Source organism: Martes martes, assembly GCF_963455335.1.
Source record: "Martes martes genome assembly, chromosome: 7".
Lineage (NCBI taxonomy): Eukaryota > Metazoa > Chordata > Mammalia > Carnivora > Mustelidae > Martes > Martes martes.
In genome coordinates this window covers 110,512,050-110,528,831 of record NC_137894.1, presented here as the reverse complement: position 1 = coordinate 110,528,831, position 16,782 = coordinate 110,512,050, and the positions used below count along the sequence as shown (strand labels likewise).

Below are 16,782 nucleotides of genomic sequence, written 5' to 3'. Positions count from 1 at the left end.
TAACCGGCTGTAGGAAATAGCCAGAAACGATAAGCCCTAGCCCTCTTGGCTCTACTGTGACAATCCCTCTGACCAGGATTAGCTGAATTTGTGCACGTGGGACCAGCGGTGTGAGGTTCCTGAGGGAACGAACTAGTTTTTACAGCAATCCGCCTTTTGCCACCACATTGTTACTGCATTTTATGAATCGGAAAATCAGTTTGTAATGGATTGGTGGGGTGGGGGGAAGTGTGGGCGATCACCACACATTGTGTGGAATGTTCTGTCCTGGGCCCTCCCTGCCTCTTCTGGACCCAGCTCTCGACCGCTTCAGCTTCTCTGGGATCACCACCGGGGGCTACAACTTGTTTGCATGTGGTTTTTTATAGCTCTCTTTGAAAAGTGGCTCTTTCCTCCCTAGGCCACTTTCTTCCCCAGAAACCTTTTCAGTTGTTGGAAACAAAGGTTTGTGCATATCACCTGGAGCAAAGGGACGGTGGGCATGGTTATGGCCAAGTTTCACCTGGAGAGAAGCTGGATGCATATCGGTGAGACGTGATGGGATTCAAGGCAGGTGAGATGCAGGGAGCAGTGGCTCTCTCCTCTTCCCACCACGGCTGCCCAACTCTTTCCAGCGTCTCTCTGCTCTGTTGTTTTGGGGTTTTTTCCTCTTTCTAGCTGCCCCCTCTGTGAGCTCATGGTTTCTGCTCCTTCTGCACTCTGCCCAGCATTGGCCCATCATGGCCTTTTCCAACCTCATGACCTTGGCTCTACCTGCCTACAGCCCAGGCTCTGACTTTTTTTAGTTTGAGGTAACACGAGGAGGGACTCGGATGGGCTCTGGACCTTTTTCCCTGCCGGGCCTCAGTCAGCAGGCTAGCTAGAGGCTGCACTTAGGCTAGTGGCCCCTTCTGGGCCTGCTGCTTACCTCCTAAGAGGAAGGGAACAGAGCCACTTGGTAGACTGCAGGCCCCGTAAGCAGCAGGGGCTATGGAAGGGACAGTTTCCTGGGACTCTGTCCTGGCCTCCATCCATCCAAAGCCCTCTTGCTTCATCGCCTCTTACCCAGACTGGGCAACACCAGGCAGTCTGGCTGACTCCTCCCCGACCCTGGTCCTTGGGAGGGGGTCTCTGGTGGGTACCAGACGACGACAGGAGCCTCACCTATCAGATTCTGTGGCCCCGTGAAGTGCACCTTCCTGAGCGTTTCTCACCTCGGCCCCGTGGCAGCCCTCCTGCTCTCTGCCGGCAGGGTCATGCAGAAGACGGCTGGAAGCATTGCCTACTGCCCAGGCTTGGGAGTAGACAGCTCCTCAGGGGTTAATGGGGTTTGGGCTGATGAAATCACAGCAGTTAGACACTGTCGAAACTCTCTGATAGCGTAAAACAGTTATGACTCCCTGGACACTTCCCCATTCCCTTCTGAGCCATTTTCATTCTCAGTCTTGTCGGCAATGAGCTTTCGCATCAACATGTCAGTGCCCCCTTGTAATAACGCCGTAATTTTTGTTGTTTTCACCCCGCTGTTAAGGGTGGGTGCCGCTGAGGCTGCCACAGACACGCACCAGTTTGCCAGCTGAGCCCCCTGACGCCCAGAGCCATCGCTTAGCCGGATGCCTGGTGGAGAGGCCCTTTTGCCCGCCAGTGGCTCTCTCTGGGACCAGAGGCCATCAGGGGATCCTGATCAGTGAGGGAGCTCCTGGCCCCATGACCAAGCCCCAGGGACAAAATCCCAAAGGTGGACAGAACCCTAGTTAACCCCCACTGACTCCTCCACAGGCTTAATGCTCATTCTGGCCCCTAGGGGGAGCTCAAGGGCTCCCTCACTCCATTTCCAATGGAGAAGAGCACCATTGCTTCTTGTCTCTAGGGTAAAACTTTGAGCCTAGAGACGAAAGGGAGAAACCAGACCCTTGTACTGTGTTTGGTCTGGGCTACAGGGACCGCAAGAGCTTTGGTGACCAGTCTGGTGTTCATTAGTGTGACACAGAAAGACCTCAAGGCTGAGTGTGACTCCTCCTCCTTCTGTCTCTCTCTCTCTCTCTATCTCTTTTACTTCAGAGACAGTAACTACTTCCTCCCCCTTTCTCTTCTCCTGGCTTGGACCAAGTTGAAACTTAGGTTACTTTTGCCATCTCTTGGACCACTCTCTTCCATTCTGGTTTCTTCCCTTGAAGAAAGTTAGTCCTGGGACAGTCTTGTAGAGATGACCATCTCCCCAAATCACCCCTAACTCAATTCGGTGCCTAACCTTCAGGTAAGGACCCACACTTTCCCTGATTGTCTTTACACAGTAGATAAAATGTGTACCAAAAGATGGCTGAAGAGAATACATTTGCTATAAATTGTCAAACTACAGGGAGACCATCTGGGTAGATTCTCTACAACTGTGAGGCAGAGGAAGGGGTCTGAGGGAGTGGATCACGGGAGTGGATCACAGGACAGTGTCAAGCAGTTGTTTCCTGCCTTTGTGCATGGGAGGCCTCACACAGCTCTGCTGGATGCTAACTAGAGCAGCCAGTGTCCAGAGCTAGGGACTGAAAGTCCCCCACGGCTCTGTAGGCCTGATTTCTGGCCCAGACATCTGCTATTTCGCATCAGACTAATAGAGATGGGAAGGGCACAGCGCTCTGCCAGGGAGCCATCCCCAAGAACAGGAGCTAGTCAAGGACACCAGGCCAGGTAATCTGTTACCACTGGGCAAGATCTTACAGTGACTAATCACCCCTTGGGTTATGGATGCATTTGTACATCTGATATTAACACCCAGTACATTATTTATGAGCCCAAATATGAATAATTCAGTGTGTCCACATTTAGCAGGTTTCTGCCTGACAATCAGCTTTGCATTGGGGCTTGGCTCCTGACATTGAACCAGGAAGGATTGGGAAAGAAGCAGCTCAGCTCATGGGCCATGCCTAGAGAGGCTGGACTGCTCCTTGTGGGGAGCCCAGGCCCCATCCTGACACGGGGCATTCATTTAGCACTTCTGCTACCTTCTCTTGGTTTACTCATCTGTGTAAGGAAGATAGTTGTTGGGCTTGATGGTCTCCAACGTTCATTCCAGTCTTAAAATTCTGAGGAGAAAAAGAACTAACAAAAGAGGTAGGAACAGATGCAACATTCATGGTCCAGAATGGTTGCACTTGGCTGGGAGCTGTGCCCAGGTGGCTAGTTTCAGGCTCTGACTTGCTAGTGGTCCCAGGCACAGAGTGAGGTCTGTTCCATGGCCCATTTCCCTAGGTGTCTACGTGTTTCCATCACATGACCCTATGACCCTCCTGTTCGTGAGCTACCTGAGACTAGAGATCTAGTTACTATCTTTGTCTATCTCTGTCGCACTTATGAGGACGGTGCTCATCGCATGCTGGGTCCTTGTAGGTGAATGTTAAATGGAAGGATTGATGGGTAAGGAAAAAGTTGCCATGTGGCTTTCCCAGATATCCAGATCTCTGTCCTTCACTCCAACAGTGCCGGTCTTTGACTCTTTTAAGTGAAGCTCAGGGGATGGAAAAAAAGAATAACCTTGCATCTTGCAAACTCAGCCATCTTTTGGCTGTGGCCAGAACTAAGCTGAGCACCCCTCTTCCTAAGAGTAGATCTTCCATCCCATGTCTACTGTGACAGAGGAGATGGAGGCACATGGTCAGTGGCAGAAGCCTGCCAGCGCGTGCTGGTCGATTCTCCAAGCCCCTTTGTTTCTCTGCAAAATAAAAGGGTCATTTATAAGGCCATTTTCAACCCCAGATTCTTTATGTAAATCGTGTGGAGAGAGAGGCTGTGAACCTGCCTTGAGTAACCCTGAGTTTAGTAACACTCGGAATGTGAAAAGTGAAATTGCTCATGACCCCTTCAACGCTGGAAGAATAAAGCCATGAGCTCCAGACCCTGTGAGCCGATTGCTCTCTCGGCTGGAGCTGGCAGTCACAGCCTCAGATTTGGGCCAATATCTGTGAACCCAGCTCGTGCTGCTAATTCACACCTGCTCCTGTGCGAAGAAGTCCATGTGCCTTCCTGCGGGGGGTGGGGGGGAGGCCGAGAGTGCCCCAGTGCCTGATGCGGAACTCTAGGCAAGAGACAGCATTCGGGAACGGTGAGAGTCAGAGTTGGAAGGCTTCCGGTTTAGCCGAATGTCCCTGAGTGCACCTGTTCTTCGATCATGTAGGAGAAACGGAATCGTTCTGTTGCTAAAGATATGAGCCAATGGACTCAATTACCTCTTTTGAAAGCCTGTTCTGGCTTGTGATCATGGGCACAGTTTTATTCTAATTGAAATCTCTCTTGATGAGGCCTATTTCTTCTTTTTCTTTAATCTTCTGAGTTGATGGAGAAGCACAGACCATGGTTAGAAATCAGCCTTCCTAATTGGGTCTCGTCTTTCTCCAGCAGAAACTACCCTTGTAATCCTAGGGTGAGGAACCAGTCCCCTATTTTCCATGTCTCTTTTCAGTACCATTTTCAACTGTTGCACCCTCTTTTCAAATACAGTGATGAAATGTGGTGGCCCCCTCCAACAGACAGAGGCGTGTTCTATGGCACTGTTCCCAAATTGCTGGTTGACTTTTTAAAAACACCAGCTTCTGGGGCACCTGGGTAGCTCAGTTGGTTGAGCTTCTGACCCCTGATTTCTGCTTGGGTTGTCACTCTGCAGGGGGTAGAGGGTCTACTCAGGATTCTCTCTCTCCCTCTCTGCCCCTCCCCCCCCATTCACTTGTGTTCTCTTGCCAAAAAATACATAAATCTTTTAAAAATATTAAAATCAGGGGCACCTGAGTGGCTCAGTGGGTTAAAGCCTCTGCCTTCGGCTCAGGTCATGATTTCAGGTTCCTGGGATCGAGGCCCACATGGGGCTTTCTGCTCAGTGGGGAACCTGCTTCTCCCTCTCTCTCTGCCTGCCTCTCTGCCTACCTGTGATCTCTCTCTCTCTGTGTGTGTGTCAAATAAATAAATAAAATCTTTTTAAAAATTAAAAAAAAACAAAAATGCATATAAAAAATAAAAAAATATATTAAAAACATGGATGCCTGGGTGGTTCAGTCGTTAAGCGTCTGCCTTTGGCTCAGGTCATGATCCCAGGGTCCTGGGATCGAGCCCCACATGGGGCTCCCTGCTTGTGTTCCCTCTTTCACTGTGTGTGTTTGTGTGTGTGTGTGTGTGTGTGTGTGTCAAATAAATAAAATCTTTAAAAAAAAAACTTAAAAAAATTAAAAACACCAACTTCTAGCTTAATTCAGTGCCTGTTTCACTGTGATGCTCAGATGGTTTTCTCCCCTAGAAACACCTGTTTTAACTGTAAAATACTCAGCTGTTCTAAATATAGTAGCATATAATGACACTGAGAAAGAGTGGCCAGTGATGGTAATTGATAATCATAACGAAAAGAGAAAGAAATGATGATGACCTAGCAATGGTGACAGGGGATGGGATTCCTGGAATGCAGCGATGCCCGCAGAGCAGCCCCTCTGCTGGGGCGCTCTAGGCAGGAAGCTAAAGATGGTCCCAGGCAATTGCTAGCACTCAGCATTGTTCTAGGACAATTTGTTCAGTCACAATTATCTCCAATCTCCTGGAGCGTTAATGCTTATTGGTAGGCATTATTAACACGCCCCAATCTTCCTCAAACACTTAGGACTTTCTCACTGGTTTCCGGCAGGCAGAGAGAAAAGCCAGAGAGGACGAAGACGGAAGGCAACCTCACTGAGGACTCTGCTGTCTGGCGGGGAGCCCACCCCTGGAAGGACTTCCGAGGCCATCGGCTGCCTGAGGTGGGGTGGAGGGCAAGCGCCTTACTGAGGTCATCCCTGACTCAGATGGTCGGAGGTGTGGGCAGCTGGTGGTTTTGTTAAAGATCTTTCTGTTGCATTCTGGAGTCTTTTTCCATTTAATTCAGTAAATGCTTATTGAACACCTGCCAGCCAGGCACTTTGCTGGGCACCAGGAGGGAACACAAGGACAAAGATTTTGTCCCCAAGGTACTGACAAGCAGTGAGGAAGGAGGAAATGGAAGGGCACAGAGAAACACAAATGTGGAGAAGCTGTGCTGTGTTTCCAGAACAAAGAGCCTGGGAATGAACTGCAGGGAGAAAGATTACCTTTGGTTTGTGAGGCACTGAATTGCACCTTAGAGAACTTCTTTTTTTTATTGATGTTTTCAAACATACAAAAGTGGAGAGAATAGTATAAGAGACTCTCTCATGGGTACCTCACCCAGCCTCAAACCTCCGAACACGGCCTCACAGAAATCCCCACCCACTTCCCCGCTATAACCTTCATGGGATCATTTCCATTTGAATCTCAGAAAGCATAAAATTCCCTAGAAACACACTTCAATAAATAAAGACTCTTTAGTTTAATATAAGCACAATGCAATTATACTTAAAACAATTTCCTTCATGTCATCAGGTCTGCAATCAGTCCCCAATTGTCTCATAACGTTTTTTATGGCTGTCTTGCTCAAACCAGGATACGAACGAGGTTGACAGGTGCTGTAAGTACTCTCCTCCTCTCTTTTTTTCCTTGTACCTTGGTGTTGAAGGAACTACATCACTTGTCCTCCAGAGTTTCCCTAAGTCTGGGTTTTGCTGACTGCCTCTCTAGAACATTTCTTGTTCCTCTGCCCCCTATATTTTGTATAAACTGGCAATTCAATATAGATCTTGCTCAGATTTGGGTTCAGTGCTGATGGGAAGACTCCTTTTTCAGTGGGGTTGGGCACTTGCACCACAAGGGTCATAAAGCCTAATGATCTCTTCCTGTGATGTCCGCAGGCGTTCATAATTGTCTCCTAGACCCAACACTCCGTGGCTTGATGGCACAGGTGGACGTGGATGGTTGCTTTGTAATTATTTTATAACCTGGACATGCATGTTTCATGAAATTTCTAGTGTGTGTTATATTGCATTCTTTAAAAAAAAAGATATGGGCATTTTGATGGGCAGTAGGGAGCCACCGAAGGCTTTTTGCTGGGCAGTGACCTGTCAAATCCATGGGATAAGGCAGAGAGCATGTAGCAGATTAAAGCTGGTCCTTAACAGCTAAAATTTGAGCTTCTGAAACCCAGGGGCCAGGTGAGCAGCGCTTTGATGGAGGCCCATGCCCAGGAGCTTCCCCTCTGGGCCAATTGTTACTGTGGAGGAGACAGTGTTTCTGCCCCCCACCAGGCTCTTTTCAGAGGGTGCCCATCAGCCCAGCCCGGAGGTGCAGGAGGGAGTCCTTCTCTGCCTATAAGTGAAGGTTTGAACAAGTGAGACGGTTTCTTAAGGTGGGTGTCTCCAGTAGTTAATTAGGTAGAAATGATGCTCCGCCAGGGAAGTTTGCACATCTTGACCAATTAAATATGTGGCCCTGGGGCTCCTTCCAGATATGCCAAGAAGGAGGGGTTTCTTGGAGTCAACTACTTAAATTCAAACCCCAGAGTCACCTCTTACAAGCTGGGACACTGCTAGACAAATTATTTAATCTTTTTGAGCCTCTGTTTTCTCACACGTGAAAGGAGGGTAATAATAGTAATAATAATAATACCTAAACTCCGAGTGTTGTTTTCATGATTGAGGAGGTAGAACGCTTGCAAATCAGCTGGCCCAGAGCAGGGATCCAACAGTTGACTGGTATTATCGTGCCACACGTGATTCCTCCGACGTTCGCTTCTGTAGCCTCGGGGTGGCAAGCCTTGAAGTGGAGTCTTAAGAAAAATTAATTGATGACTCTAGTATTTAAAAAATGGCTGCTTTCTTAGGGACTGAGCTATAACACCAATATGGGTCAAGTGTTTTCTTTTTTCTCTTTCTTTTCTTTCATTTTTTTCACAAGGAGACTTTGGATGTTTGGGAAACTGGCCAGCTCTTTGAGGGTCCAAGCAGGGAATGTAGTGTGGCGATCACACTGCTCGCCAGCCTACTCCTTGGACCCCTTGCCAGAGCCCTGGCAAATGCCCTCATGGGAACCGTGAAGTCATTAGAAACAAAGATATAATTAACATCCAAAACAGGCAGGGAGACGAGTTGTCAAACTTTGTGATCTACAAACGGCCATGAGACTAAAATCACTGAAGAGAAAATTAAAACAGCAAAAGCCAAATTTGCCTGACTTGTCTGCTTTTCAGTTTAATGAGAGCCTAGCTTAAAGCTTGCTGATGAAAATGGGGGCATGATGGGCTTTGAGCATCTGTAAATTTAGGTCTCTCTTTCAGTTTAGTTGTGATTTCCAAAAGGGACATTTTCCAGGACTCTCTTCACAATCTTATATAGTCAGGGATCTACCAACAAATATGTCCTGAACATCTATGGTATTAATGTTAGGTTCTGGGGAGCCAGTAATAAACAAGAAAGACCAGTGGTTGGCCTTAGAGGACTTATGTTCTAGTGGTAGAGACAAATAAATGAGCAATTACAACAGGAGAGGTAACTAATTTAAAGAGAACCCAGTCTAATTTATAATGTCCAAAAGGCAGTCCGAGGGTTACTAGTCAAGGATTTAATACAGACCAAGAATGAATACCATCTCTACCCCAGCTACCATGACTTTAACCTAGTTTCTCACCACTGTGATCAACTAGACTCTTTTTTTTTTTTTTTTTGACAGACAGAGATTACAAGTAGGCAAAGAGGCAGGCAGAGAGAGAGGAGGAAGCAGGCTCCCTGCTAAGCAGACAGCCCGATGCGGAGCTCGATCCCAGGACCCTGGGATCATGACCCGAGCCGAAGGCAGAGGCTTTAACCCACTGAGCCACCCAGGCGCCCCTCAACTAGACTCTTATAAGAGTTTCCCAGCTATGCACCAACAGCAGATTCTCTTCCCAGAAGACCATTTTTATCATGTCAGATCCTTGCTCAAAAAATTTCTGGGACTTTCCACACTAACAGGGTTAAGTTTGAATTCTTTAGCTCAGATTCAGAAAATAGATAAAGAAGTTTGGGATGGGAGAGTGGATTCATCATATTAGTGTGTTGCAGGGAGTGAGTGGGGAAGGAACAATACCAAATGAAAACAGATGGACTCAATGACCTTTCTTGTTCTGTCTTCTCTGGGTGAGCTCTTGGCGTCTTCTGAGCTTGTGCACCTGTCCCTGAGAGCCTGGAGGAACCTGAGATGTTCTAGATATTCCTGCATGGAGGCTGGTTGGATTCTCCTTCATGGCAGCATGCACAGAACAAATGAATATTAAAATGAAACAGATGAGGGATAACAGTGGCCCCAGTTAATGAATATCATCCAGGGGTTGAAATGATCCCTAAATAATCCCAAGGAACCAAAGGAAAGAAATTTTAACCAGAGTAGGTTGAATTTGTCCTAAATAGGAAGTACAACTCCTCAAGTCCAATGGCTTTTCCATGTTTTATGTCAACTCTCCAAACTTAAACAGCAACTAACTATTAGAATACTTATCACATTGCACTTTAACAACCTGTCTCCGTGCTCTTTGGTCCACCAGGCTGTGGAGTCTTCTTCAGGAGCCATTTTTTAAAATTCATATTTTAAACAAAACACCTGGCACAAAGCCCGGTAAACAACAGGCACTCAATAAATGGTAAGTGAATTCCCATTGCCTTACAAAGACCTTTCTGAGAAACTTCGGTCACAGTAATTTATCTTTTCTCTGAAGTTTCTGGGCAGTCATCCGTCCTATTCATGTACTTTTTTCATTTTTACAACTTTTAAATGAGTTCTAGAAGTTCAGTGGAATATTCTCTGTTCATAGGGGGAAAAGTTAGAAATGCTGCCATTGCCTAAGCTAGCCCACAAATCCTATTTTTAAACCATCATACTCAACTCAGCAACCACTTACTGAGCACTTGCTGTGGGTTGGGCTCTGGAATAAGCACTGGAAATAAAACAATGGCCAGGCCCTGTCTTCAAGAAGCTTACCCTCCAAGAAGGCAGCTTGATGATGATAGCACAGCATGACAAGTAGCGGGTACAGAGGATAGAGTCCTCTCTCTGGTGGTGGGCGTGAAGGCTTCATGGGGAAAGAGATTTGGCACTCACCTGGGGGTGAGATTCAAAGGGAAGGAGTGCCAGCCCAGATCTGCTGTGCTACCTTTGGAGCTAGAGTGATGGGAAGGTGGGGGCCTAAGAGACTGGGGCACTGAGATAAGCTGCCATGGGTAAGGGACAATCACAGCCGTCAAGGCACGCTATGGGACTTGGACTTTATTCTGTAGATGAGGGGGCCTTCGGGCAGAGAAAGGCTGAGATGACTCCAGTGCAGGTGCAGTCAGGGACATGGGTTGAGGATGGGGCAGCAGCCCCAGGAGAGAAAGAGTGAAGGTTGGAACCCAGACAGTCCCAGCTTCCCTAAGCCTTTTCCATTTGTCCCAACTGCATTTTCCTCCACTTCCTGCTCCCATTTTCTCCAAAACCATGGTCAGTGAGCTGTAGTGATGTTGAGGGTGTGGGTGTTGGTGTGCAGATATGGACATTTGCCAGTCTGGTGTTTGTTCTTGGAGACCACATCTTATCTCCCACTGGTACTCTGGGTCGCCTGTGGGAGAAGCCTATCCGCTACGCTTCTCTCTCCGGCTCAGCCTCTAGCACAGTGCCCTATGTCTAAACCAATGGAGATGTATGAATTCAGATGGATGGATTAATCCATGTATTTTTCTTATAATATATACTTTTGAGGGAGGATCAGTGTCAAGAGAACATTTTGTTCACTGCTGACATATTGTACAAACACAAACATTAATTAAAACTACACAGTATTAGCAAGTCTAGCCTTAACAGATACATGACAGGAAAGCATGGCCCAGAGTGTAGCCTGGACTGGGTCCTAAGCCTCACCTTGGCCCTGATTCAATCTCACCGCCCAGCATGGGGCTCGTTAATTTCATCAAGATTCAGATGAGGCCTCTGGCCCCCCTCTACCCAAGTAACAGCTCCTGCAAAGCTTCCGAGTAAGAAACAGGCAAGGATCAAGTTCAATTATCAAACATACCTCTTGATCACAGGGTGCTTTTTCTTTTAATTCAGTGAGAAGAGAATTCCCCAAGTACTACACAGGATCCATAATCATTACAGATTTCTAAGATGGCCAGTTGAATGGAAAATCATTGATTCTTTCCTTGAGGATTTACCAAGAGGTTTGGGATCCTGCTCTACCCCAGAGTCCCCGTTAAGAGCCCAGTTTTTCCTGTTTTGGGGAGGCTGTGGCAAACCAACCTCACCTACAGAGTCCTGCTGCTAAAGTCTCTGTGAACAGGGGTGTTTATGGGGTGCTGCCCAGAACTGGCCAAGAACGGGATAATCTTGCTGTTAATTATTTTGCCAACATTTAGGAAGCAACAATGTGTTTTAGGCACGAAGGCTCAAGCCAAAGAAATCAAGAGTCAAACAGCACTGGGTTGAGTCTGGGTTACCCTCTGTGACCAGGGGAAATTTATTCAGCTTTATGAACCTCACTTATCTGGAAATGGGGACAATAAAACCCCCTCTGTGGGTTGTGATTAGGATTAACCAATAGCCGCAGCCAGCTCACAGGTGTTCCTAAAAGGAGTTCTCTTCCCCTTCTTTGTAAGGATCTTAAAATCCACGAGTGAATACAAACATCAAATAACTAGAGAATCACCTAAAAGTGGGATATGATGTTGCTTTAATTTATAGCAAACTGCTCAGCATCAAACAAGGGACCCCGCAGCTGTCTGGAAAGGAACAGCTCAGATTCTCAAGGTAATTTTTCAAAAATACATTCCAAATGGGCGTTGACATAAACCCTTCTTTAGCTGAGTTTTAGCTTTGTGGCACTTAAAAAAAAATCCGTAATATTAGAAGTAAATTAAATACTGCCTATGACTAGGAATTGGAGGTGTTTAGGGAGCAATTTCACAGTTGACGACTCAAGCCTTCCTGTCTGATGAAAATTCACATTTCCCCAGGGGTGGAGGAGCAGAGTCCCAGGGATTGGGGAAGAGATGAGGACACAGGCAACGTGACCTGATTCAGAAAGCTGAGACCCTGGTGTGGGGCTCAGACAAACACCCACCACGGTGTGAAGATGGATGTCATTTTCCGAGCCTTTAATTGGCCATGTGAACAGATACTCTTGGCTACAGAATCTGGGTCAGGAAATGTGGGTTACCCTCCCACATTTGCAATCCTGCAGGTTACTCAGATCTGGAGGTGTGGGCAGTCATGTGGCTCTGCAGGACCCGGGAAGCCTCCCACTTACGCCCCCACCCCCCGCCATGTTGCAGTCCCCTTCCCCACCATCACCCGCTCTTCTGAAGTCTTTTGGATCACTCTCAGCAAGGGACCAACGTGGAGCTCCCTCTCCAGCAGCAGGGAGGAGTTCAGGCTGAGCCTTCCCATGTGCTCTGGCCTGTCCAAGCTTTGGATGGGACTTGGCAGAAACAGAACCCAGGGCCTGTCTGGGTTATCAGTGGGGGACTGAGCATTGGACTTGGTCCTCATCCAAGGAACAGAACCGAATTAGGACTGTGTCAGCCATTCTGAGGAGAGAGCCAGGAACCTGAAGTCAGGGACAAGGTGGATCAGAAACCAGAAGGACCCAGCTTGGAGTCAGGGGCAGACAGAACCAAACCTTGTGGATGAAGCCAAGTTGTGATGAAAAGAGGTCATATCACACAGGAAACTTCAGAATGGAGAGTTTTGACAAATCCCAATTTGCTGTTGACCCTGCTAAAGGCTTTCCCTCTAGTGGCAGCTTGAAGGCACTGAACGTGAATGAGGCAGGCCAGGCCTAGATGGGCAGTGGTCTGTGTCTGTGGCTTGGAGCCATCCCACCTGGCCCTCAAGAACAAACTAGACAGCATTCTAGGGCTCCACAAAGCATATCACATACACTGTAATATCTTGGCCTTTTGAAAACCCATTTTTCATCCCCATTTTATGGCTGGGGATTAATGAAGATGAGAGGTGTGCCCAAAGTCACTCAGCTCTTCAGCTGGGGAGCCTGGTCTTGGACCTACTCCTTCTTCCAAATCCCATCTTGAGTCTATGACCTCGGCTGTATTCACACCATGTTCCACCAGACCTAGGTAGGAGGCTGGAACTATTCACTATTCTTGGCTCACAGGATGAATGACAGTCTTATTGGGTGGTGGCCCAATAACTGGCCATTACCCTATTTCTGGTCTCATCTGTCCCACCCAGAGCTGAGAGCCCTCAGTGTCCATGAAGACAAGATATAACCCATTTTGGCCATTCACCATCCACCAGTGCTGTGACTTAGCTCCAGGCAGTGATTTGACCAGGCCTCCCTATATAGCCAAACCCCATTTTCTTTACTCCATTTCACTCTTCTTTAGCATAATTGTTCATTTCCTGTGTAATATCACCTAGCTCTAAGAGAAATCATGGCACGTGTTTTAACAGCTCTCCCATTATTCAATAATCACCTGTGTGAAATCTCAACAAATACAGGCAGCAATCAATCCGCAGTTAATTAATATAAAGCAACCAGTCCTATTAAATTCAAATGTTACAATGGACATGGTTGGTTGGCTAAATATCAGTGCCATTTATAAGTACATTCTTCTTGGGATTGTCCTGGACTTGAAAATATTTTTTATTAACTAGCTGGTATTTAGCAGAAATTAATTGTTTGCCATGCATCATCAATTTCATCCCTTAGAAGGAAGACCTAGAGCTGCCTTGGAACAGCTGTGTGTATGGAGGAGTTTTCTGGGTAGTTCTCTGAGACACACCACACTCTCTTCCCTTTCTCTCTGATTCTCATCTCACTTCTACCGACCCCTACCTAGCATTTTAATGAGGCTTCTAATCTGGCTGTAATTTTGCAAGCTGTTCCCTAATTTTTGTCTTTGGAGTTGGCTCATATTCCAAAATATTTTATTATTTGCTGATACCCAACTGGATATGGGTACTAACATAATAAGGGAACTGGAATCATGAACTAAATGGATGAATAAAAGGGCTAGAATAACTCAATGAGGCAGTTCCTCTTGAAGTGTCAGGACCTTCATTTATGGAATGATAAAAACATTTTTATTTATCAGGATTTCTCTAACTGAAGTGACAGAATCCCACTCAAAAAATAACTGAAGCAGATAAGTGATATTTACAGCCTCAGATCAGTGAGTCCAGGGGAATTCAGGCATGGCTGGATCCAGGGATTCAAACAATATCATCAGGACTCTTTTCCTCTATATATCTCTGTATTTGTTTCCTGTGACAGCTCTAATAAAGTTTCACAAACTCAGTGGCTTAAAACAACAGACATTTTGCACAACGTTGTGAATATACATACTGTCACTTAAGAACAGAATGGCAAGTTTTGTATTATGTATATGTTACCACAATAAAAAACACAGGAACCCCCAGAAATGTTTTTTCTCACAATTCTAGAGGCCAGCAGTCTAAAATCAAGGTGCCAGTAGAACTATGCTCTCTCTGAAGGCTCTGGAGGAGGATGCTTCCTTGTCTCTTCCAGCTACTGGCTCCTGCCAGCTGTCCTTGGCCCCAGAGATGCATCACTCCAATCCCTATTTCTAATGGCACATGGCATACTCCTTGTGGGTTTGTCTCTGCATTTTTTTTTTTTTAACTCTTCTGGAAAGGACCCCAGTCACTCAGGCCCACTCTAATCCAGCGTGACCTCATCTTAACGAACTACATCTGCGATGACTCTATTTCCAAATAAGGTTGCTCCAGGTGGGGGCTCCTGGGTGGCTCAGTTGGTTAAGCAGCTGCCTTCAGCTCAGGTCATGATCCCAGGGTCTTGGGATCCAGCTCCACAACTGCGCTCCTAGCTCAGGAGGAGCCTGCTTCTCCCTCTCCCTCTGCCTGTCTGCTGCTCCCCCTGCTTGTGCTCACTCTATCTCTCACTCTCTCTCTCTGTCAAATAAATAAAACCTTAAAAAAAAAAAAAAAGGTTGTTTCAGGTGGACTTGCATTTTTGGGCATCACTATTCAACAGCTACAATCCCTTAGCTGTATTTGCTTGTTTTCTTCATCTTTGTGCAGGCTCTCAAGTAGCAGCAATATAACTAGAGGAAACCTTAAGAATCTCAGGAAAAGGGAGAAATCTCCACCTACTCCCAGTACCCAAAACTGGGCTCTGATTGGCTCTGCTTGGATCAGGTGCTCCGCCCTGGACCAATCACTGTCTGAGGTGTGGGAGATTCAGATCCCGCCTGAGGCAGAGCAGACAGGGCTATGTGAGTGTCGCAATGTCTTTCTAGGATGTTATGGAGAGACATGACAGATGCAAAGAACAGATGCCCCCTTCATTATTTCTCTTTTTATGTTATTTTCCATGAACATAGCAATGTTTCTGTTATTAGAGAAAAGAACCTATATAACTTTAAAGTACTAGCTTCACCTACAGAAACTTGATCAACCGAACATGATGGCTTTGATTTAGGAGCATTAAATTAGAAGTTTCTTAAAAGTAAGAGTGTATATGGGGCGCCTGGGTGGCTCAGTGGGTTAAAGCCTCTGCTTTTGGCTCAGGTCATGATCCCAGGGTCCTGGGATCGAGCCCCGCATCGGGCTCTCTGCTCAGCGGGGAGCCTGCTTCCCTTCCTCTCTCTCTCTGCCTGCCTCTCTGCCTGCTTGTGATCTCTGTCAAATAAATAAATAAAATCTTTTAAAAAAAAAAAAGTAGGAGTGTGTATGCACGTGTGTGTGTGTGTGCGCGCGCTTGTGTGTACGTGCGTGCGTGTGCATGTTCACCCAGGATTTATGGACTATATATTTATAAGACTATAATTTATGAAAACCTCCAACTCCTTTTCATTCACATAGCAAGAAATTTAGGGGAAGGGACTCTCATATGGCAGGAAAAGCTGACCTGTGGCATTCAGGTACTTTTTAGAACTATGGGGGTATTCTGAACATGAGTAATTTGTTAAATGAAGCTGTAAAGTAGATTTCAAAACCCACACCACCCCCAACCCGGCTGAATTCCATTTTGCGGTTTTACCAGTCTCATTAAGGGGTGATAGCAGATTCATGAACAGAAGTACCACTTCTGGCCAGAACAAATGCACAGTGGCAGCTGGATCTGCCCAACATCTTCTCGACACACCTCCCTCTCTCTCATTTCTGATGTGGAAGAAGGGGAAAGCCATTCTTCCCCTTTACCTGACAGGCAAGGTCAAAGGCTTTACTGGAAGTGATTCTGTCATTCAGGATGGAAGGTAAAATAGATTTCATCCCCTCCAGGGTATGGCGTCTGTAGCACAGGCTAGTAATGTTCTCTGGCAACTGGCACCTTAAATGTCTTTCCTAAATGCTTGCTTATCTTAATGAGAAGATTTATCTGGATGGACGTGCCTGCTGCTGTTTCATTTGTGTGCTTAGTCAGCAGATAGCTAGCCCTGGCCCATCAGCTACATCTGGCAGAACCCGAGCATCCTCTGTGGGGATTCTGTTTGCCCTGTCCTGCCCATGCCTCAGTGAACAACCTGCTTTTCCAGAACCCTGACATGTGAACAATGGTTTGGACTTAACCGCCACACACTTAGAGACTCCATTCCCGGCTCCCGCCTCACCTCATATAACAGCAGCCTTTTCTTGACTCATCTGACCTGACCATTCCCAGAATACTGTAGGGACAAGGTCCTCTGCCATAACGAAGCCCCCAGTGGGTGCATTTCATTCATCATTGGCCATCGCAGATGGTGTCAAACCTTGGTGCCTGAGACACCTGGAGAGATCGGGCTATCTCAGGGAAGCAGAGACAAAGGTCTGAATATGAGGAAAGAAGAAAGGAGCCTGAAGGGTTGGGGAACAAATAAAGATCGGTAATATTGCGCAGAGAGAAAGATAAACTGTCCCTGGCCATGCAGGTAACAGGGGGACCAACTTGGCCTGGTTTACCTG

General features: G+C 46.7%; 1 long non-coding RNA gene across 1 annotated transcript; it reads left to right on the top strand.

Moving 5' to 3' along the window:
- Nucleotides 1-420: 420 nt before the first annotated feature.
- Nucleotides 421-6,850, top strand: LOC308346479. The gene is made up of 4 exons (XR_013967186.1): nucleotides 421-553; nucleotides 5,633-5,744; nucleotides 6,382-6,466; nucleotides 6,747-6,850. It is a non-coding gene; the product is annotated as an uncharacterized lncRNA (long non-coding RNA).
- The last annotated feature ends 9,932 nt before the right edge of the window (nucleotides 6,851-16,782 follow it).